This window comes from Leptodactylus fuscus, chromosome 8 (genome assembly GCF_031893055.1).
Source record: "Leptodactylus fuscus isolate aLepFus1 chromosome 8, aLepFus1.hap2, whole genome shotgun sequence".
In the NCBI taxonomy this organism is placed as follows: Eukaryota; Metazoa; Chordata; class Amphibia; order Anura; family Leptodactylidae; genus Leptodactylus; species Leptodactylus fuscus.
The window spans coordinates 49,048,317-49,068,226 of NC_134272.1; positions in this window are offsets into that span (position 1 = coordinate 49,048,317).

Here is a 19,910-nt window from a genome sequence, read left to right on the forward strand (position 1 = left end):
ACACCAATATATTGCAGTTCTGTATCTTTATCATTTCATAGTTACATAGTTACATAGTAGATGAGGTTGGATGAAGACATCAGTCCATCAAGTCCAACCTATAACCCTACAATCCCCTACAAGAGATCAGTTGAGATTGGTATATTTTATGTGCAGCTGCTCCCAATCTCGTGCTGATATAATACTAGTAGGTACTTCGATCTTGGTGTCATATGAAAGCTGAAAATCTCATCTTTCACCAAACTGCTAGTTTTTAAATTGCCTGGGATATGTCTGTTTGAAGCAACTTCTCTTCCAGCCTCAGCTTCCCTGCATTATACATGAGTCCATCCACCAAAACACAGTGAGAAGCAGTGTGGAGATTTCATCTAACAAAAGAGAAATGGTAAAGAATACAAAAGGGGCAGAAAGTGAATCTCAGTGCAGGATTTCACAGATGGAGCCAAAATTTGTTGTTAAAGTATGTTATAAAATGTATCAATAATAGCTAATAAATGCTGCAAGAAAGTCAAACGTTGTTCAAAGTTTAGATATGCTTTAACTATTTCACCATTTTAGATCGTAGTTGCCAATACATCTAGGAAATGGGCATGAAGGGGTGTGTCCAACCAAGCGGCAGCATTTGGCTAAATTATCCCCCAAAATGGGTTAGATCTTCCCATTAGGGTTGTCGGTTGGGCCAGGTCAGGGGAGGAGCTAAATTCTCCTGAATTTTGCTGGCAACTATTATTTAGACAAGCAGAGATATTATAGGATTGCTGTCACTAGTCACTTCATCATCCTGTATGAAAGAGAGTTATATAGTGAATGTAGAAAGTTGGCAAAGTGAATGTAATTGGGGATCATTTGGGCACCTCCGTCATGGGTATGCAGATTTTCTATTGTCACATTTATTGTTATCTTTTCAAGGCTTTCATTTTTCATGTCAAGGCAAGGGATGTTGGAGAACTGACTAATGTATCTATAGGAATTGACAAAAAAGATAAAGGTAAGTCTACACAATCACACCAGCTTATCTATATTTATTCTTGATGGTGGACCATGGAAAAACAGAAACCGTTCCCTCGTGTGGATTCTGCCAGTGGCCTTACATAGCCAGCAACACCTCCTGTAATAGCACACCTTTCATATCCTGGACATGAATCTCAATTTGCAATGTCTGTAGAATATGTTCATAAACTCTTCCTTTAAGATAACCCCACAGATAAAAGTTGCACATTGTTAGGTCTGGTGGAGGCCACCATGCATTGTGCACAGTACATTCTTCTATGAATGCCTCATGAACTTGGCACAGCAGTGTGTATAACTTACTGCAGGTCGCCCAGTCTTGTAGAGAGAAACAATATTCACACTTGTGATCAGTTAACTGTGCATAGAATTATAAGGGCCCTGTGCCAGACATGAGCCTCAGTATCATACTTCTAGTAAAGAAAACTGGTGTAGAGGGAATGATGAATTCCAACAATTGGGTCTCGCTTGTATGCTTTATAGAGAATAGAGCAACACATCATTGCACTATATTCTTTAGAATTGTGAATATATCTGTATATGACATATACTATATATTGTAGACCCATGAACCATTTTCATGAAAAACACAATTGGAACCAGCCATAACCTTGTTGTTCAGTCTTGTGATAATTGAACATTGAATATATAGTGTGATAATGATAATCAATATATTGATGTAGCCTCAGTTGTATACTAACCTAGGCATTTATATATATTTCTACCAGCCTACATTTGGTATTGTGAGATGGTTATTGTGAAAACGGGGATAAAAAAGTATCTGTTTCCATATAACACTTGGCTCTCCTCATGTAAGATGACCAAGGCACGAGTAACAGGACGTGTTCCTACAGTCAGAAGAGCACCTACAGCAAAGGACAGAGGTAATGTAACGTCTCTGCCTGTACGGGTCTCTGCACCACCCCCCACTCGCATGCTGTGGTGCAGGAGGCATATACAGTTTGATTTTTGCTGAGAGTTTTTCATTTCATTGTGTGAACACTGCTCTATTACCTATCTCTGTAATTGAATTTCCACCACGCACATCTCCTGCACCTTGTTTCCCTAGATTCATCTAATAGTTAATTCTAGCCTTCCCTGTGTGATTGACAGCCTGTCTTTCAATCAAGCCTAGGGCGGGTCTTTGGCTTCCTATATACAGGCCATTAGCCCACACATGCTTGCTGGCCATTGTGTCTCTGTCCTTAGACTTTGTCCCTGCTAAGCTCCTCTTTCTGCTATTATTGTATTACTGACCTCTGACCCTTGGCTTCCCTTGTGACTATTCTCTTGGATTACATTTTTGTACTGCATCGCTTGCCTGTTACCGGACCCTTGGCTACCTGACCTACTTTTATAGTTGTCTGTCTTGTCTGCATTGTGTGTTGTCACTTATATATAGGAAGGGCTTGTCGACCAGTTGTCCTCTGCCGCCTAAGGCAGTGAGGCAAGCAGGTAGGGGCAGCGGTAGGTTCAGCTTAGGGCTCACTGTCTTGTCGTGCCCCTTCCCCCAGGGTTCACCAGCAGCTACTGGGGAATTGCTCCTATTGCAATTCCCTTCCAGGTAACCAGTAGTAATGTGAAAGAGATGGCCAGCCTTTTAGTCTGAGGAGAAAAGCAGTTCAAGTGAAACACTAGATGTAATAAATGATTTTGCCCAGGTATGTGACTATCATCATTTACAGAATCTTTCTCACATACTTTTCTATTATATGGTGATGAATTTGGAGCTCTTACATTTTTGGTCCCATTGGTTTAAAGGAAATATATTATCTAATGTTTCTTTTTATCAATGACACAGCTTGATATGACTGTATGTACAGGAGCTGGTGTCATTGAAACACCTAGATGTACAGTTACATCACATTGATCGCACAGGCCTAGAAGCAATCCCATAGGAGCATGACATTGATTGACAGCTTGGCTAGTCAATAATGGCGATCTCAGCTATTTAACTTTTTCGAAGTGCTCCCTCATCTTCTTCATCTGCACCCACAAACTACATGTTTGATGATTGTAATGGTAGTCGGAGACCCCACAAAGGAATGATTTCAGTATCTGCCAATTTTTATTGGAAACACGAAGGGGTGTACAACCTGTTTGGAAGCCATTTGACCAAACACACTATCCCCAAAAGGCTATCTCTATTGTGTGCCGTCACATTGTGTCCCTGTGCAGCAGAGTAATATTACTAGAAGTAATTACTAACAGCGAATACCTCTGTATTAAAGCAAGATTTATTTTTGTCTAGCCATGGAGACATTTAGCTTTCAATATTATGTACCTGTGTTTTCATCAAAAGTTGAAATATCTGCAGGGTCTTGCTGGGCAGTCTGCTCTCTGGCTGTATAAGTCATCATATTTGGTGTCCTGTCAGCTTTTCCTCTACCAGTAGCCCTATTATGACTGTTGCACATTTTGCATTTCTTGCTGTGGCAGGGGGCATGCACAATAAAGCAGTCTGCCCCTTCATCATCCAGTATTACTTCCACTTGGTTCTGTACATGTAATTCTGCCAGGAGTAACTGTAAAATAGCAAACTAAGGGTGCATTCACACTACGGAACGCCAGCGTGTATCAGAGCCGTACACGCTGGCGTTACAGCAGGGCTGCCGGACACTTCCCATTCATTTCTATGGGAGCTGGCATGCGAGCGCTCCCCATAGAAATGAATGGAAAAAAGCAGTCCATTCATTTCTATGGGGAGCGCTCGCATGCCGGCTCCCATAGAAATGAATGGGAAGTGTCCGGCAGCCCTGCTGTAACGCCGGCGTGTACGGCTGTGATACACACTGGCGTTCCGTAGTGTGAATGCACCCTTAGGGTGCATTCACACATGAGCGGGTACAAAGCAGATCCCATTCATTTCTATGGGAGCTAGCGTACATGCGCTCCCCATTGAAATGAATGGGCTGCTTTTTCCCCTATTGGTTTCAATGTGATACGTGCGTATTACATTGAAAGCAATAGGGCAAAAAAGCAGCCCATTCATTTCTATGGGGAGCGCACGTATGCCAGCTCCCATTGCAATGAATGGGATCTGCTTTGTATGCGCTGATTCTGAACGTAAAAGCGTATACTCAGTGTGAATGCACCCAAATAGCTGAGAAACTCCTAAGAGAACTTAGTATAGAAGGCTAGGCTGCAAATCCAGGTTATGTTGCAGCAAAAAAATCTCAGACACAAAAAATAAGAAGAGTTGCTTGCTGTCTATCACTAATATCCCACCAGTAATAACACAATTAGCTAGTCACAAGTATATAGATGTATATAGACGTAAATAGTAAATGCTGCTTACATTGTAGCAGCTGCAAAATCCTGTTTGTGCAATATACAGGCAAAGCTGTGTGCAGACATGTTAAGGCTGTGTGGAGAGACTAGCCCTTCATCTCTATTCACTGTATGAAGAGAAACTAACCCCTCCTTCCTCCACTCACTGTGAACCCGTCATGATTTAGAAGGTAACTAAGGACGGAACTTCTCTAGTAATAGGGAGTGAACATCAAATTAGCTAGGTTTTTCAGCTACATCCTATTAATATTATAAATGTGAAATGTTTGTGAGTTTGTGACTTTGGATGTTCGGATGTTTGGCGGTCAATCACGCAAAAACCGCTCCACCGATTTGGCTGAAATTTTCCACAAACATAGTCACTACACTCGATTGCGCAATAGGCTACTTTTTGTCACAATAGCGCACATACGTTTTTCCCAGGACCCCCACAAAATCCAAACTCACATCACTATCTCTGCAATCTCACACACTTTGGACCCCGATTTGGCTGAAATTTTCCACAAACATAGTCCCTACACTCGATTGCGCAATAGGCTACTTTTTGTCACAATAGCGCACATACGTTTTTCCCAGGACTCCCACAAAACCCAAACTCACCTCACTATCTCTGCAATCTCACACACTTTGGACCATAGCAAGCCACAAAATTCAGATTACCCCCTACAGCAGAGGTCAGCAACCCCTGGCACACGTGCCAAGAGTGGCACTCCTGCCATATTTCACTGGCACACCAGCAGCACAGGACCTGCAAGAGTTAAATGAAGTCCGAGTCTCTTCAGTGCTCTGCTAGAGCTGAGGCATAAGGACACTCCCCTTTGCGAGATGTGCAGGAAACCCAGGGGGTGGAGCTTAATCCCTCAAGTCTCTGCCTGCCTGCTATAGTGATAGCTCCTGCCGAAGCTGCTAGCAAACTGAAAGTAAGAAACACACAGCTCCCTTCCTTTACTTCCTATTCTCATTAATGTCAGCCATTTGGGGTTATTAGTTTAGTGTTAGTAACTCCATGTGCCTCACATTAATAGGAATAAACCCCATCATGTCCCTCATATTAACCCCTGTGTGCCTCATATAAAGATTACTAATATGTGAGACATATGGAGGGACTAATAAAAGACCTCAGTAATGAAGATACTTAATTATTACCTCCAAGTCTCTCACATATCAGCAACTAGAGATGAGCGTGTACTGTTGGGATCAGCCGATCCGAACAGCACGCTCCATAGAAATGAATGGATGCACCTGGTACTTCCGCTTGGACGTAGCCGGCGCGCTTAACCCCCCGCGTGCCGGCTACGTCCTTTCTTTTCTATGCGAGCGTGCTGTTCGGATCCGCTGATCCCAACAGTACTTGCTCATCTCTATCAGTAACTCTTACACAGGGGTTAATGTGAGGGACATGATGGGGTTAATTGCTATTAATAAGAGGCACATGGAGTTACTAAACTGTCATGCACAGGGCCAGACTTTATGTTGCTTGCTCAAGGGTATCCTGTGCCCAAAACTTACATGTACTGGCGCAAAATAACTCATACAATGTCGTATATTGAAGTATTTTAACCTGAAATACCTCTGTCCCAAAGACACTATGTACTGTTTATACCAACACCGTATAGCGGCTGAAATACAAATTACATTCAACACAAAAGTCTCATGTGCTCTCAGAATTACAGCAAAAACAAGATACACAGTTACATTTTATATCCCATACCTTATACACAGTACGAAAACCTTACCCGCGCCTGTAGATACCCACTACTACAATCACCGCAGACGAAGTCGCGGGTACCAGCTAGTTTTTAAATAAAGTGCATTACATTTTGTTCTATGTGCTCTACTAAATGACACTAAGTTGTCCAAAAAGTTAGTGACCTTTTAAGGTCTATTCACCAATTGACAAATATATTTTGAAGATCAATGGCAAGTACTGAGGAATGCCCTTTCTTCTGCAAATGAAACAATTTGTGATTAGTGTTTTTTAACTCTTTCTATATGTTTGCATATTTGTGGCACATATTTAAAGGTGCTGTCCCGTTATGGACATTTATCCATAACAATGATCCTGGAGATGGCGCAACCAGTTATCAGACACTTATGCCCTGTCCTGTGAATAGGGAATAAATGTCCATAAAGGGACAACCACTTGTCCTATCCCAGAATCTCCATGTTAATAATTTGAGAATCCAGGGCATTCAGTTCCTGTATACAAGGTATGTTATATTCTAATGGGTTCTTCTGTATTTTCAGATACCAAAAATGGTCAGATGAGAAAAAATAAGTGTAGGTCAACCACAACTAAACCACGAAAGAAGAAGAATGCTTCTTGCATGGTATCTTCTGAGAAACTGGAGCTTTCACGCACACAAGATAAGGAAGAGAAGAGCAATGATTTAGATTTAAAGCTTAAGACAAATAACAAAATGTTAACCCAGTCAAAAAGAGATGAAGGAAATACATCACAAAATACAAGAACATTGATAAGAAAGTATGGTTCATCACAGAGAAGACCTCAGGGTGTTCCTGGCTCTTCAATGGTGGAAGACCACTCCAACACAGTAAGGTCAGGCAACAGCAGAGATCAACCTCTGCTTGGTGAAAACAACAGAGATGATGCTACATCTAATAATACAAGGTCAGACAGAGATCTGACAACGCAGAATAAAACAGTCTCTCCGAAATACAGAAGAGCAAGTAGTCCAGCCAGCTATGTGTTCTTTGCTGTTGAAACCAAAGAATCGTCACTCATTGTTCAAGTGAATGGATGTAGTAAAGGATATACACAACATGATACTACTGGTGAAAAGTCAAAAATCGTAAGAGTATCTTCTGAACGTGTGAACATTGGGTTGCAGTGTCCTGGTGAAAACAAAAAATATCCCAGTTTTGAAAAAGGATCTTCAGAACTTGCTTTATTACAAGAAATTCTTTCAGATGCTGGGAATAACGTGACTTCTGCTTCACTTGACTCTCATCTGTTCTCCAGCAGTGAGAAAACTGAGGGGAAAAAATTTCAGCATGGAGCAGATAACAATGATGGCAATGGAGTTCATGGAGATCTTCCACACCTCAGTGACAGGCTGTGCTCTAAGCTGGATTGTGAAGCCAAAAGGACATCTATGTATAGCTGTTCATGTGAAGACCTCAGCAGCTACGAGACTGACTCTACACTAGATGAGGAATACATCTTTTCAGATACATCCTTGGATCTAAGTCTGTCAGATGATGATTCAGATTCCTCTTTCAGATCTGATATTGTATATGAAAGACCAGAATATAACAATGAAGAACATAATGCTGATGTGATGGTATGTGATGTGGCTATACTGATATGATCAATATCTTGATGCTCGGGTATCTAATAGATACAATAAGCATTGCATGAGCATTCACCCCTGAAAGTAACTATTTGGTGGATCCACCTTTTCTGCAATTATACAGTAGATGCAAGTCTCTTGGAGTAGGTCTCTTTTATTCTAGCACAACTAGACATTAGAAGTTTTGACCATTCTTATAAACAAAACTGCTCCAACGTCTTCTAGTTAGATGGGCTTTGTTGATGTCCGGTGGTCTTCAAGTCATGCCACAGATTCTCAATTGGATTAAAGTGTACATTCAATTATAAACAACTTTTCAAAAATGAATAGTACATGTGACTATAAGAAACTTTGTAATATATCTTAAGGAAATCTGTTTCCTTTACCACTTTATAAGCTATTCTGCCTTTATTTTCAATCTGCTTGTTTGCACACAGAGCTCTATGGAGAGCTGGTTAATTGATTTATTGCCTCATTCTGTGCACTGGTAGCCTCTTATCTACAAACCCAGCAGTGTTATCAGAGCTCAGTGTAGCAGATTTCATCAGCAATTATTTGAATGTCTCTTCTAGAAGGCTCATCCTACCCCTCTCCTCTGCACTGATACGAATTTAGTATCTCAGCCTGAAAAGTGAAGACAACATATTTCATTAATAAGATACAGTACAAAGTTTATTATTTTCACCTATAATATTAATTTATGAAGAGCTGGTTATAACTGTAGGTACACTTTAAGGCCTGGGCTTTGACTAGATCATTCTAAGATATTTAAATGTTTCATCTTAAAGAGGACCTTACATCACTTGGAGGCACATGCAGTTTTATATACCGCTAGAAATCTGACAGTGCGCTGAATTCAGCGCACTGTCGGTTTTCACGATCTGTGCCCCAGGTGAAGAGCTATCAGTGCCAGTACCGTAGCTCCTCACTGTCATAATGGTGTTCCTTTCCAGTCAGGAACGCCCTTCCTCACAGTAGCGTCTACAGCGCTGTACTGTGAGAGCGGTGAGGAACGACCCCCAGTACTCGTCTATGTGAGTACTGTGAGAAGTGGGAGGAGGTGTTCTTCACCACTCTCACAGTACAGCGCTATAGACGCTACTGTGAGGAAGGGCGTTCCTGACTGGACAGGAACGCCCTTGTGACGGTGAAGAGCTACAGTACTGGCAATAATAGCTCTTCACCTAGGGCACAGATTGTAAAAGCCAACAGTGTGCTGAATTCAGCGCACTGTCAGCTTTCTAGCAGTATATAAAACCGCATGTGCCCCAAGTGATGAAAGGTCCTCTTTAAGCCATTCCAGTATAGCTTTTGCCTCCATACCAGTCTCAGATCTCTATTAATCTGAAATCGCTTAGTCTAAGAATTTTTCTTCTTCTTTATTCTAGAACAAATCCAAGCACCAAATTCGTAGGCAGAGACGGGTGGAATCTTGCACTGATGATATTTTTCAGCGCTCATTAGAGGCAATACAAAATGGCGATGATAGAACTCTTAGAATTTTGTGCCAGTCCCATTTCTTCTTACCCAGGTATAATACCCTATTTTGCTACATATAAAATGCAATAGCTCATGAGTAATGCAGAATACATACCCTTTATAAAACAAAAAATAAAAGCAAATAATCTCCAAGGCTGATTCACGGTTTTCTGCCGCCTGAGGTGGGAATTGAAGTATGGGGGAATATGAATTGAAGGATGGGGGAAAAGGGGAATTAATTACCCAATTCCAGACCGCCCATAGACTTTATATACCCAGGCAGTCTGCTCTTAACTCTACAGGTACTTACTTGTATATCTTTGCAGTATTTAGTAGATGCACAAAATCGTGCAGCTGCAGAACTGTAACTACAGTCGAAGCTCCTATAGAGAAGGCACATGACATGGGTCAGGAACTGTAAGAGCTGCTGGGTCCAAGAGGACCCAAGTTCAGTTCTGCAGCTCTGGTTAGGGGGGCTAGATTCCTCCTGTAATTGGGGCTAATGTTCTCCTGTTGACTTGGTCTTCCCTGCCCAGTCTGCTGATTCGCTTTACTAGGGCTATCTGTGTAACCTATGCCAGATTGTGCCCTCTCACTTCCCAGAATTCCTTGATCTTTTTTCCTGTACAGCCCGCTGCTCCCGGAGGGGTTATCTTCCACCATGGTTTTCCCTTGGTCTAGAACTAGTCCTCTTTTGCTTAGCCGATTTAGTTGACTCGCGAACGTTATAGCTTAGGCCCTTTGGTTATCTTATGGCAGAGTTGCATGTCCCCCATACTGAGTAGCTTCATTAGTGCCAAATTATGCATTTCAGATCCACTAAGTTTTAAATAAAAAATTATTTTAAAAAACCCGCAAGTGTGTGTGAATTCGCAGCATTCCTGTTGCAGATTTTTTTCTATAGTGTGTAGATGGGATAAGCCAGAATCCCATCTACTTTGTTGGTAATATATATAACACTGCGGTTTTTGCCAAATCATGGAATTTACTCTACATGGGGTCCCCGGCCATAAATAGTTTGTAAGTAGCACTTTTTTTTTTTTTTTAAATGTGAAAAATAGACACTTCTTTCTTTTTTTAAAAAAATTTCTTGTATATATAAAAAAAGAAAAAAAACATGCAAAAATAAAAACAGAAACATAAATCCATATTTGTCACCAAATGATGCAAAAATTATTTAAACAACCTAAACGAAATTTTTTTTATAGTCCTCAAAAAAGCGAAAAAGCCCAAAAATGAGTCCTGTCCTGAACAGAAGTGGTTAAACAAAAAAAGAAAAAAGGCAATACATTCCCTTTGCGGTTGTACTGTGTTACAAAATCTAGTGAAACAATTGAAACAATAAATTGTATTTTGACAATGCTAAACTATTATATGATTTGTAATTGGTTTTAGCGTTACAGATGAAGAAGGGAAAACACTTTTACATCATGCGGCTGCACAGGAAAATCCAAGTATTTGTCAGGTACTAAAGAATTTTAATTCTTATAGGGAATTTATATCACTAGGACATACCTCCAATTGGTAAACGGTGTATATCCAACCACCATGAATGTGGCAGTTCTTGTATAGCACCTGAAACTATTGAGCATATCATCATACTTCCAGCAATCTGTGACCAGTACAGAAGACTGTATGTGCCCCTCTTCAGGCTCTGTACACACATCTGTCTGCATGAGGCCTTGATCCAAAACCCTGTAGAGATTCAATCTTGTGGCAAGAGAAAGCATAGACTATTGTAATAAACCATGATAAGGCATTATTTAGGGTCTAGGAGGAATCCACTGTGCTGGAATACAATAATATGAACTGTATCTGAACAGCCTATGTTTTCTGTACTGTATAATAATAGGTACTTTTGGACACGAATATTGGAATGGTGAACATAGACCAGCAGGACAAGTTTGGCAAGACGGCTTTACATTACGCTGAACAAAAAGGAAATCCAAAAACAATAAAGATACTTCTCAACAAAGGGGCAGAAGAGGAAATTCCAGATAGTAACTCCAAGACGGTTTTGGACATTGCACTTAGGGAAGTTCAGGGCAAGTAAAATGATGTAAATTTGTAAATAGGTGAATTATAGGAAGGAGTTTTATTTGTTTGCCTATGTTTTAATGTCTCTGGGTACATAACGTATAGTATCTCTATTAATTCTCACATTACAATCCACTTTAAAGCTGAGGCCCCACGTTGCGGACACGCAGCTGTTTTGGTTGCAGATTTTGTTGTGGTTTTTTGAGCCAAAGCCAAGAATGGCTACAAATGGAATGGGAAATATATAGAAAGCTCTTATACTTCTAACGTCTGCTCAATCTAGTCCTGGCTTTGTTGAAAAAAAAAAACAAAAAAAACAAACACAAAAAAAGCTGTGTTTTCGTAACGTCGAGGCCCTAGCCTAAAGGGGCTGCTTATATAAGTTATGATGAAAATAAAACTTATAGAATATACACTTTTTTGAAGTTGTGTAGCATTTTCTATATTTCTGAAGGCACATCAGATTGCCTGGCCAGCTTTTTGTCCCATCAGGGCAGCGTTCCTTTCAATAAGATGGCTGTAGGTTGAGGGGCAAATACACTGTCAACCAATAAGTATTTGGACACCCATGCAAATGAAGATACAGTATTTGTAGTCATGATGTACGTCATGATCTTCCGCCGTTAAATAAGAAACAGCATTGGCATTAATCACATGCAAGATGTCACAGTGCAGAGTTGTCCGATTTCGAGAAAGGGGTAATTGTCAGGCACCACAGAAATGGTCGATCCTTAAGGGACATAGCAAGCAAACTGAATTACCCAAAATCGACAGTGGCCTATGTGATTACAAAGTGGAAGGTGAATGGTGATTGTCGGAGTGTGTCCCAAGTCGGCAGACCCCGAAACTGGGAGATACTAGAGACCGATGGGAGCTGGCCAGAGAAACTGCACCCAACCCATGGCTCACATACACCAGGAGTTTCAACAGGCATCCCATCCAGGAGTACTGTGTCGCTCAATACCATCCGTAAGGAGGCATCTGCTGGGTTCTACCAACTATTGTATATGAATAATTGTGGTTTTTCTATTCTACCCCAGGTGTCCAAATACTTATTGGTAGACAGTGGAATAAGGAATGACATTCAGCTTCCATCAATGTGCCTGTGCTAGTTTTCTGTGCACAATGTGTTACTATGGAGAATGGTGAATGACTTGTCATCTAAGGGATAGGATTGCTGTCTGGATAGGACATAAGGTTTTTTAAGCAAGGGGACGTCACATCAAAAATGTAGAAAATGGACCCAACTTTAAATAAGGAAATATACGTAAAAGCATCAATAAGCGTCATTAACATACATAACATAAAATGGGCAATTCTCTTAATATTGATAAATTACTATAGTAAAGCGGAGTATTTTTGTATTACTACTGTGTGTACTCTAAATAAAAGCATTTTTAGAAAATTGATGTCTGTGTGCCAACGTCAGTAGTTTTACTGCAAATTTCTTATTATGTGACATCATACAAGTAGAGGTCAGAGGTTGTGAAAGACTAAGCCTAGGTAAAGCTAGAACCATACAATCCTTCAGAACATTGCTGTTTGTGGTTTCCTCCTATTATTTCTATGGGAGAGATGAGAATTGTGTGACTATATACTGAATCTTTTGAAGCCATTTAGTCTTTGCCCTGACTATACCCATAGTAAATAACTTTTAGTGATTTTCATTATTCACTACTACACCATGAGCAGTCTATTTAGTGATACATGTAGTAGGGCTGACCTGCGAATGGGCCACTCAACTATGACTAGAGAGGTCACATTATTAGTTTTGGGTCACTGTCCCCCAACCAGTGATTTCGGAGGCTCTCAGACACCTGGAATAGCTCCTCAGGTTGGCGACAGCTCTAAATAATGTACCATAGTAGCAGAAATATTCTTAAAACATTTTACTGAAATACCATTGGTTACTTTTGAAAGCAAAGTCCAGAGAAAAGTGCAGGAGACAGATATAAAATGTTATAAAAAGTAACAGATATATGAACATATTCAGTATAACTTTTATCTATATCTGCCCTATGGTGAGAAATCCAATCAATCACTGATAGGACTGTCGTCTCCTTGACATCTCAATGCATAAATGACAGGTTATACAGAATCTTTCCCAGAAAACACTAGATTATCTGCTCAGCTCCTCTTGTTCTGTAACAAACTGCCTACAGACTGAACAGCATTGTATGTGACAGGTTCCCTTTAAGCCCCAGAAACATCCATTTTGTCTTTCTCCACTCTAACCAAGATCCTGCTCACAGCACTCCCTTCATAGACAGTGTGTCTGTGTTTCTTTCGTTTTAGTTGCTATGATTCCTAGGATTTCTCTATCTGTCATGAGCTTGTATGTGTTTTCTCTCTTGTTATATACTACTGTACCATCTATCAAACTGTATCACTGAAATTTCCCCATTGTGGGACTATTAAAGGATTATCTTATCTTATCTTGGTGAGCTACAGTTTAGAGCAAGACGGATTCAGGTGAGATTTCAGAGTGACTGTACATTTAGGAAAAAAGGGGAGGGGGTTGGAAAAGAGCCTTAGGGCATGTTCATACAGCGGAATCTGCTGCTGAGTGAGGTTGATTATGCCCCCAAATCAGTGGTAGATTCTGCCTCCCATTATATTCAATGTGAGGCAGAGATCGGTGCAGGATAGTAAAGAATAAGTGTCCTGCTCCATCTTGCTGCAGCTACAAACTGCCTGATGATTAGGTGTTCATTTGGGCCTTATCAACCGCTGAAAGCGAAAAATGAAGAGGAAACGGAGATGGAAGTCTGTGTCCCATTCCTCTGCATTTGCCATTGTATGAAGTTAGCCTAAGTCCAAATGTTGAAGAAAAGCTGCTTCTTTTGCCGTGGTTTCAGTTTTTTGAGCTGTCAGGAGTGGCCTTAAAAGGAATGGCAAATCTATCTATCTCTATATCTATATTATTGGAGCTTCTTTGTATGTTAGTGACCCCAGAGGGCAGAAAAAAAAATAAAGTGAGCAAGCTTTGGATAATCCCATCCACACATTAAAGAAAACAGTCCGCAGCAGAAAAGCTGCATTTCTGATAACACTTGTTTTTTGGAAAGTCGCAGCATGTAAATCACTGCTTATATGCTGGAGTTTTACATATAGGTATAATAAGGGCAGAAAGTCGGCAGAGGTAACCTCTGCAAAAACTCAATGATAACCCCTGTGGGAAATAACATGATGCATTTCCACCACATTTTTTTTGCTGCAAGAAACAGTGTTGAGTATATAAAAAAGACAATCACAAAGGGAATCCTGTGAACCAAAACAATTCAACATAAGGGGTCAGAGGTCAACAATTGTTATGATGAACAGGAGGAGCAGTGTCAAGCAAACTGCTGGAAAGTACATCGCTGATGTTCAAATACATACAGTGGGGCAAAAAAGTATTTAGTCAGTCACCAATAGTGCACGTTCCACCACTTAAAAAGATGAGAGGCGTCTGTAATTTACATCATAGGTAGACCTCAACTATGAGAGACAAAATGAGAAAACAAATCCAGAAAATCACATTGTCTGATTTTGTAAGAATTTATTTGCAAATTATGGTGGAAAATAAGTATTTGGTCAGTAACAAAATTTCATCTCAATACTTTGTTATATATCCTTTGTTGGCAATGACAGAGGTCAAACGTTTTCTGTAAGTCTTCACAAGGTTGGCACACACTGTTGTTGGTATGTTGGCCCATTCCTCCATGCAGATCTCCTCTAGAGCAGTGATGTTTTAGGGCTGTCGCTTGGCAACACGGACTTTCAACTCCCTCCAAAGGTTTTCTATAGGGTTGAGATCTGGAGACTGGCTAGGCCACTCCAGGACCTTGAAATGCTTCTTACAAAGCCACTCCTTCGTTGCCCTGGCGGTGTGCTTTGGATCATTGTCATGTTGAAAGACCCAGCCACGTTTCATCTTCAATGCCCTTGCTGATGGAAGGAGGTTTGCACTCAAAATCTCACGATACATGGCCCCATTCATTCTTTTATGTACCCGGATCAGTCGTCCTGGCCCCTTTGCAGAGAAACAGCCCCAAAGCATGATGTTTCCACCCCCATGCTTTACAGTAGGTATGGTGTTTGATGGATGCAACTCAGTATTCTTTTTCCTCCAAACACAAAAAGTTGTGTTTCTACCAAACAGTTCCAGTTTGGTTTCATCAGACCATAGGACATTCTCCCAATACTCTTCTGGATCATCCAAATGCTCTCTAGCAAACTTCAGACGGGCCTGGACATGTACTGGCTTAAGCAGTGGGACACGTCTGGCACTGCAGGATCTGAGTCCCTGGCGGTGTAGTGTGTTACTGATGGTAGGCTTTGTTACATTGGTCCCAGCTCTCTGCAGTTCATTCACTAGGTCCCCCCGCGTGGTTCTGGGATTTTTGCTCACCGTTCTTGTGATCATTTTGACCCCATGGGGTGAGATTTTGCGTGGAGCCCCAGATCGAGGGAGATTATCAGTGGTCTTGTATGTCTTCCATTTTCTAATTATTGCTCCCACAGTTGATTTCTTCAATCCAAGCTGGTTGCCTATTGCAGATTCAGTCTTCCCAGCCTGGTGCAGGGCTACAATTTTGTTTCTGGTGTCCTTTGACAGCTCTTTGGTCTTCACCATAGTGGAGTTTGGAGTCTGACTGTTTGAGGGTGTGCACAGGTGTCTTTTTATACTGATAACAAGTTTAAACAGGTGCCATTACTACAGGTAATGAGTGGAGGAAAGAGGAGACTCTTAAAGAAGAAGTTACAGGTCTGTGAGAGCCAGAAATCTTGATTGTTTGTAGGTGACCAAATACTTATTTTCCACCATAATTTGCAAATAAATTCTTACAAAATCAGACAATGTGATTTTCTGGATTTGTTTTCTCATTTTGTCTCTCATAGTTGAGGTCTACCTATGATGTAAATTACAGACGCCGCTCATCTTTTTAAGTGGTGGAACTTGCACTATTGGTGACTGACTAAATACTTTTTTGCCCCACTGTAACTCAACAATCCTTCATGTGGATGGTCTGTAACAGGAGATGACCAGTGCGAGCGCCATTACTATCCAAGCAAAACTAAAACAGAAGCCTCCAGTGGTCAGAAGAGAGCGATCACCATCAAAGACCAGTGGAAGAATATCTCCTGGAATCCAGACTTCTGTTGCAGCATATGGATGAATTTGGTGCAAGCAACGAATCAATGAACTCTTCCGGGATGATACATGAGTATGCGCATTGAATTGCTGCCAAAGGAAATCCAATGCACAATCAATGGACACACTCCAATGCATAAACTGGTTATTCAGTGTAGATTATAAAATTTGTTACATTGACTTGTACTATTAGACGATGAATAGTATGTTAAAAATTTAGTGACCAAGTAAGATAAGAGACAAAATGGATCAAACGTCCAGGTACTTTGTGTGTGTGTTAGTAATGAATGATAGAAATAACAAGTGTCTTATAATTGTTCTAGACGCCATTTTATTGGGATCTGTCAGTCTTACTTTGTATTCTATTTCATGTTGGTTTAATATCACTTTCATAAGAAACAACAAGGACAATATCAAATATATTTTATTCATTTGACCTGAACAATAAATGTTCTTTGGCAGACAGACCTGAGTTTTTATTTCCCCTATACATTTTAGTGTCAAGTAACAGCTACAAAAAAACAAAAAAAAAAACTACAAGAAAAATAGTAAACTACAACACCAGTACTTTAAGAGAACCCCCACACTTAGGAAAACTGCAATAATGGCTTCTTACTCTTAGCTTCCAGTGTTCAATTATTCTGTGCAAATTGGCTCTTGCACTGTGCTGCTCTATTGTAAAAATCCTAAAGGTATTACATATACAGAAACAGAGAAAAATAACACAGCATACACTACATAAAGTGCATTGACAAATCTACATAAATGTATATTTCTCTGTAATTTAGATAGAAATGAATATTCCCAGTCAATGCTAGTTACGTCAGTAGCTTGATCATGCACATGGGCGTGTTGTGCACCCCTTAGCATCATAGCTTCTGCACGCCCACTGCTACCTCCAAACCCCCCTCCTCCTTCTTATTCACGGCGGTTTCTAATGAAAGCATGCGCAGTAGCGCTCCCTCCGGTGCACGCTCCAGCGACATTTTCCCATAGAGAACATCTACATGCCCACCGTGCACAATCAAGCTCATTTACATATCGATTACCAAGGTAATCAACAAAAACGGGAGGGGGGGGGGGGGAGTGTCTTTTTACAAACTAATAGCTCATAAACAGTATATCTGCTGATAGAGCCCCTTTAAACAGAGTGTCTTGTATTACAGGTTCTGCGGCAGAATCAGCCACGTAATTCACATCAAGATCGAGCAGGATATTTAGGCCCTGCTCAGCTGCCACTGATCTTTTGCCTCCTATTGTATTCATTGGGAGGCAATGATCAGAGCAGAATGCTGAATAGGCGTAAAAAATATGTTCTGCTAATTCTGCCGCTCCAGACATCCTGATAGTTGAGCCCATTCACCTGGGGCTGAACAGATACGGAAAGTCAAGGCTGCTGCTGAGAGACAGAAGATAAAGAAGAATCCAAGGTAGATGTCCACCTCAAAGTATGAAAAGGCTCTTATGTTGTCAGTGTCCTGCTTCACACTGAGTAACGCTGGCGTTTTTTGTGCTTATTTTTGCACATAGCGCTGCGTTAACGCCGCGTAGCGCCGCGCTATTTTGCGGTGGCGTTGCCCAGCGTTAACGCGGCGCTATGTGCAAAAATAAGCACAAAAAACGCCAGCGTTACTCAGTGTGAATACAGCCTATGGCTCCCATTGAATACCATGTGTGGCAGATTCCGCAAAGAATTTGGTTTTGATTGCGAGGTGGAATCAGCCCCAAATTCCTCTGTGTGAACTTACCATAACAATCTACATTGTGAGCAGGTCATTGCAACTTGGCTAGTAGACACATGCACAGACATGAACAAATCAGGCAGTGTTAATTCAATCACTTACAAAAAAAAAAAAAAAAAAAATACACCCAAGTTGTTAAAGGACCTTAAAGGAACACTAAACTAAATAAAATACTAGAAGTAAATAAGAAATTGTGTGACTCTCACATTTTGTCAGCTGGCAGCATTTTCATGATCCTGACACAATCTTGTAGAAGTCCTGCAGAGAACACAGGGCTAAAGGCTTTTTATACAAGCGGATTATGCTAGATTGTCAATTGGCACTTACTCCAGGCCAAAATCTGTAATAAATCCCCTTAATCTGCTCCTGCTCTACCTTCAACTGGATAACAGTCAAAGTGGGAAGAAACTGGCTTTACAATATTTCATTATACTGCACACAGGCCACAGCAGGAATCCCGTTGTCGTAGCCTACTACAAGACTGTGCGAAGGAGAAGGGGGACACTGAAGAGATCCTGGGACACTTGTCTTCTCAACCTTCCTTGCTCTTGAGACCCAGTAGATAATCTTGTTCATCTCAAAGACAGAGAAACTGTTTAAAATCAAACCTCACATGGACCAAGTGTTACAAATGGAGAACTAGATACTTGCAGCAGTAGCTATGTCTTTGGGGGCATTCACACAGAGTATTTTGGCGTGGATTCTGACGCTAAAAAAGCCTTCCATTGACTTCAATGGATTCCGTTTTCCATGAGGAACCCACTGAAATCAATGAGAGGCTTTTTTTTCCCCATTGAGTTCAAGGAGTTCCACGCAGAAAATGGAACCTATTGAAGTCAATGGGAGGCTTTATTTCCGCGCGGATTCTGACACGAGTTTCGCATTAGAATCAGGGCACAGAAACTCTGTGTGAATGCTCCCTTTAAAAAAAACTGAGCAAAGTGCATTGAATTAGCAGCAGCAGGACTTTAAGGGCTGGTGCACACAGAGGAATCTGGAGAGGATTTTGAAATAGATTCTGCCTCAAAATCAGCTTGATATTCTGGGTCGAATCTGTACGCTTTTTCCAGCATGCTAATTTTTTATTTTTCAAACAAAGAAGCATCTTGCTTGATCTTGTTACAGATTCTGCAGAAGATTCAGATGCAGAACCTGCGGCACAAGATCTACACTGACTAGCCCCGTGGTGTTTGAGGTTAATCAGCTTTCCAAGACTTCCTAAAATTCCTCAGTGTGAACCTGATGACTAGCAGCTGCATTTTATAGCCAGTGAGTCTATGACTCCATATAATCTCACAAAATTAATACAATAATACTTAGAAATGCAGCCTCAATATTTAGTGAAAAGTGCAGCTCAAAGATAACATGAAATATCCTCTTTAAAGGAAATCTGTCAGACCAAGAAGGCAGGAGACTACTAGGCGAATAGCAGCAATGGGCATGGCTAACATAACTTTGTGGTCACCGGTGGGCTTACAGTGCAGAATAAGTGAACGTATATCTGGAATGCACATGAGCTCACAAGTGCACCAAGAGCCCCCCAATAATGGCAAGTATTCTGGCTCTCCTGACCCTCTACCATTGCACAGTATCAGGATCTAGAAATCACGCACATACACTGCGTTCCTGGCCCACTTTGTGTGCAGTACATTGCCTGCTGCTGGTAAAGCCATAATTGACCTGCTAAGCCTATCTGCAACCACTAAGATATGTTTGTAGGCTACCGGGTGCTATTATTAGCCTAGTAGCCATGAAGTATCTTACAAACAATGTTACAAAGAACCAGCAATTAAAATATTTCTTTATAAATTCATTAAAATATAGTATACTTGGGGTCCTGCTTTCAGGACTGTAATTTATTAGAGCTAAGTAAGACTACAAAGACTGTCTCTTGCTCTAAAG